This window comes from Eschrichtius robustus, chromosome 1 (genome assembly GCF_028021215.1).
Source record: "Eschrichtius robustus isolate mEscRob2 chromosome 1, mEscRob2.pri, whole genome shotgun sequence".
NCBI classification, from domain to species: Eukaryota; Metazoa; Chordata; class Mammalia; order Artiodactyla; family Eschrichtiidae; genus Eschrichtius; species Eschrichtius robustus.
This window is the reverse complement of record NC_090824.1, coordinates 4,082,223-4,087,563: the sequence shown is the minus strand read 5'-3', so window position 1 is coordinate 4,087,563 and position 5,341 is coordinate 4,082,223. Positions and strand designations below refer to the sequence as shown.

General features: G+C 43.6%; 1 pseudogene; it reads right to left on the bottom strand.

Annotated features, from left to right (window-relative positions):
• Positions 1-627: 627 nt before the first annotated feature.
• LOC137759847 (AKT-interacting protein pseudogene) lies at positions 628-1,469 on the bottom strand (annotated as a pseudogene).
• Positions 1,470-5,341: the final 3,872 nt, after the last annotated feature.

The following is a 5,341-nucleotide window of genomic DNA, read 5'->3' as shown; positions in this document are numbered from 1 at the left end:
GATATTTGTCTTTGCCTGACTTACTTCATTTAGTAGAATAATCTCTCAGTCCATCCATGCTGCTGCAAATGGCATTATTTCATGTGTGTATATATATATATACACACACACATACATACACATATATATGTGTATATATATATGTGTGTGTATATATATGTATATATATATACACACACATATATACCACATCTTCTTTATCCATTCCTCTGTCAATGGGCACTTAGATTGTTCCCAGGTCTTGGCTACTGTAAATAGTGCTGCAAGGCACATTGGGGTACATGTATCTTTTCTAATTAGAGTTTTCCTCTTTTCCCAATATATGTGCCCAGGAGTGGGATTGCTGGATCATATGGTAACTCTATTTTTAGTTTTTTAAGGAACCTCCATACCGTTTTCCACAGTGGCTGCACTAATTTACACTCCCACCAACAGCGTAGGAGGGTTTGGCCAGTTTCTTCAATGCTCGCCAACCACAGCCTGCCTCTAAGAGACTGGCTCCTCTCACCAGGTGTACGATGCTTGAGATCCATCCCACGTCCTGTGTGTCTCAATAGCTGGTTCCTTTCCATGGCTGAGCACGTTCCCCCAGCTTTACTCTCAGGCAGCCTTGCCGTGGGTTGGCTTTCATGGGCCCGTGTCCATACTTGCCATCTCTTCAGATACTGCTGTTTTCTCCTCTTCGCTGAAAGGTTGTACTGAGTCAGGCTTTACCCCTTACAGTCCAGCAACATGAACTCTAACTATCATGCGGTTCATCAGACTTCTTTTTCTGACCCAGCCTCTTCCCTCCGGCTTCATCATATACAGATGGATCCCACGGAGGAAAGCTAATTGCATATGGCGCCGCTATTTTAGGTTGGTCAAACTAACAAGCAGCACGCATCTTAACCTTTTCAACCACTTTATTTTGAAAAAGCTGAACATCTTTTATACATACACTACTGGAGCCTCTGCGTTTAGGGAGCTGGCTGTATCTTGCTGAAAACTCCTCGCTTACGTTAATATTTGCCAAATGTGATTACGGTTCCACCTCCATTTTGCTTTGCTCTATACACATTCAGTTCACCAGAGATGGAATAAATGAGGGATGGACGTCAAACCCCAAGCATAGACAGTCGCCCGCTGGTCGTCATCAGGGATGTGCACGGTCAGTGTAAATGCAGGATCTTGATCAAGCCCATGCTGTGTGAACACTACTTTCAACCGCATTGACGCAGGGCCACAGGGGGGCTGCACACAGGTGCCAGATGACTTCTGCTCCGCCACCGAGGCCAATGCTACAAGAAGGGCCTCTTCCAGGTAGAAAGTCCTATAAGGAGAATGCGTGCCATTTGTTGACTGTTTGCAGCAGCAGCAGGAGATGTAGCTTCAGTTATGGGCAAAGCACTCTTGGGCCAACAAGGCAGCTTATTCTTTAGTGAAGGACTGGGTTTCACGCCCCCTGTTAATGCCTTCTCTTCATGCATGTGGAGCTCACAGACATGCTCCAGACGAGATTCCCAGCACACGCCAAACAAAGAAATGCTACACTCTGCGTCATCAGACTCTTCCATCCCCAGCATGCGCTTCATCAGATGGCCCGGCAGTGCACCTGGTCCAGGTGCTGTCAGTGCGGGGCTCTGGGCTCTGAGTCCTCTTAGCACCTGACCCACAGCACTGAAACCAGAACCTACCTTCTGGCGCCAAGAGGCTCAAAGTTATCTTTTACAGAGATGTTTTTGAATAAGAAAAAATTTATGTACAAGTTTATATATAAAAATTATATAATATTTAGATAATTTATTGTATATATATACACACACACACACACACACACATCTACACAGTTCCTGTTTCTAGTGCTTTTCATTCCATTGTGTAAGTTCTGCTATCCCTCCTGTATCCATTTCTTTTTGCCACAAGGACTTCCTTTCATGTATTTTGCAGCGCAGCTCTGCTGATCATAAATTCTTTCAGCCTTCTCATGTCTAAATAAGTCTTTATTTCTAAAAAAAATTTATTTATTTATTTATTTATTTTTGGCTGTGTTGGGTCTTCGTTTCTGTGAGAGGGCTTTCTCTAGTTGCGGTGAGCAGGGGCCACTCTTCATCGTGGTGCGCGGGCCTCTCACTATCGCGGCCTCTCTTGTCGCGGAGCACAGGCTCCAGACGCGCAGGCTCAGTAGTTGTGGCTCACGGGCCTAGTTGCTCCGTGGCATGTGGGATCTTCCCAGACCAGGGCTCGAACCCGTGCCCCCTGCATTGGCAGGTAGATTCTCAACCACTGCGCCACCAGGGAAGCCCCAGTAAGTCTTATTTTGCCTTTATTTCTGAAAGATATTTTTTGCTGGGTATAGAGTAGAAAGTTTTTGACAGTTTTTTTTTTCCGACACCTTGAGATGTCTCCCTCGAGATCTTCTCACTTGCTTGGTTTCTGATGAGAAACCTGCTTTCATCTTTGCCTTTCTTCCTCTGTACTTACTTTATGTTTTTCTCTGGCTGCTTCCAAGATTGTCTCATTGTCACTGGTTTTAAGCAATCAGGTCAGGATGTGACTTGGTGTCATTTTCTTCGTGTTTCTTGTGCTTGGGTTTCAGTAACCTTCTTGGATCTCTGAGTTTATCGTTTCTCAGCAACTTGGTAAAATTTTCCACCGTTGCTTTTTCAAATAATTTTTTTCTGCTCTTTCTCCCCTGCTTCAGGACTATTTTCTTCATACACATTGAGCCACTGGAAGTTATCTCATAGCTCCCTGAAGCTCTGTTTGTGTTTTCAATCTCTTTTCTGCTATATGTCTCATTATGGGTAGTTTCCATAACTACGTCTTCAAGTTAACTAGTCTTTTCTTCTATAGTGTCTAATCTTTTAATTTCATCCAATGTATTTTTCATCTCAGACATCGTATATGTATCCCTTGACATTTGACCTGTGTCTCTTTTTTATCTTTTTTATCTTTCGTGCCTCAACTTAACATGTTCAGTCTTTCCTTTACTTTCCAGAACATAGAGAATAGAGTTATGATAACTCTTTTTATATCCTGCTTACTGATTCTGTCATCTCTGATGGACTTTCCTCCTCATTATAGGTCGTATTTTTCTGCTTCTTTGCATGCTTGGGTAATTTTTAAATTTTTTATTTTATTTTTTATTGAAGTATAGTTGCTATACAAAATTATATAAGTTACAAGTGTACACTATAGTGATTCACAATTTTTAAAAGTTATACTCCATTTATAATTATTATAAAATATTGGATAATATATATATTACGTATATTATATATATACGTAATATATATATACATGCATACCACATCTTCTTTATCCATTCATCTGTTGATGGACAACTTAGGTTGCTCCATGCTCCACATCTCGGCTATTGTAAATAATTCTGCTATATCTGGGTAATTTTTCTTATTGGGTCCTAGACATTCTAAATTTTACCTTATTGGGTGCTGAATATGTTTCTATCCCCATAGATATCGTTGAGATTTGTTCTCAGACATCATTACTTGGAAACTGTTTGATACCCTCCAGGCTTGGTTTTAAGCTCTGTTAGGTAGGACCAGAGTGTCATTTAGATTTATTTTAGGGCTAATTTTACCCCACTCCTGTGCCAATATCCTTCTGAGTTCCCTACCCAATGCCCATGACTGTGAGGTTTTCCAGTTGGGTGTGTGGGGATAGGCACTGTTGCCAGCCCTGCATGACCACAGATGCTGTGATCTATGATGCTGTTAACGGCACGGACGCTGTGATCTATGATTCTTTTCCGTGGTTCTTTTCCCCGCCTGGGGTAGTTGGCTCACACACATTGCTGATTGTTCTTCCACTGAAAGGGGACCCTCTGCAGATCTCCAAACGCCCCTTCTGTTCATCCCTCTCTTGTTCATTACTCTGCCTGTGGACTCCAGCTGCTTCTGCCCCCTCAAACCCCCAGTTCCCTCTCCTCAACTCAGGAAGACCCCAGGCTCTGTCTGGGCTCCCCCTCCCGGTGCCAGGGCCTGGAAACTCTCTCCAGGCAGTAAGCTGGAGCAATCACGGGGCTCACACTGTTTGTTTCCCATCTCTCAGGGATTACAGCCTTGAACTGTTTGACGTCCAATGTCTGAAATCTGTTGATTGCATATATTTCGTCCAGGCTTTTAATTGTTTCAGGCAGGACGGTAAATCTAGTTCCTGTTTTTCCATCTTGGCCAGAGGTAAAAGTTCATCAAGTATTTGCTGAATGTCAAATATTTACTAGGTGCCAAAGATTATTGAATGTCAGGCAGTCTTCTGTACTTTGGGGATGTGTCTGAGGACAAAATCCAACATCTCTACCCTTGGGGAGAGCAGTGGTGGTCAAAAAATAAAAAAGAAATGTAAGAAATCAATAAGTTATATGTACTATGGCGTTGGTTTGCTCAGGCTGCCCTAACAAATACCCCAGACTGGGGGCTTGACCAACAGAAATTTATTTTCTCATAATTCTGGAGGCTACAAGTCTGAATTCAAGGTGTCGGCAGGACTGGTTTCTCCTGAGGCCTCTCTCCCTGGCTTTTAGGCAGCCAGTTTCTCCCTGTGTCCTCAAGTGGCCTTTCTTCCCTGCGTGTGTGTTCTAATCTCTTCTTATCGGACGCCAGTGTACAGAGTAGGGCCCACCCATAGGACCTCATTTAACCTAAATCACCTCTTTAAAGGCTCTATTACCAAATACAGTCACGTTTTAAGGTACTGGAGTTTAGGACTTCAACATAAGGATTTGGTTGGGGGGCGGGGTACACAGAATTCAGCCCATAAGGCTGTTGGAAGGTAGAAAGTGCTGCAGAAAAAAAAGAAAAAAGCAGAAGGTTTAGGGGGATCAGGGAACAGAAGTGGTGCATTTTTTAATAGAGCAGTTGGGTAGGTCTTACTGAGAAGGTGACATTTCTGCTCCAATGCAAACCTTAATGAATTCAGAAGGATTTTAGAGCCACCAGGAAACCAGAACAGCTTCCTTGGAGAGGCCTCATTCCAAGTCCTGGATTCCTGAAAGCCGCCCCCCTCTGTCAGAAGGGTCTGCTGATCTCCCAAGGCTGGGAGGAGCACGGAAAGGAAAAAATGACCATGGATGGGTCTTCTCAGACAGCACGCGGGCCCCCGAGCCCTGTCCAAGCCGTAATTAATTGGTATACATGTTCTCAGAGTTTACAAATGTTTATTCTACAAAATCTAGGACTCAGATCCAATGAGAAAAGGCATTTATCCTGGTGAGAGTCTGGGTCTGATCAGGCCTTTTGTGACGGAGGGCAGCTGAACTGAACAAACGTCACGCTGGTCAGGACAAAGCATCTGGAAGACCATCATCTGTGCTCGAAATGAGCAGACTCTCCAGAGCTGA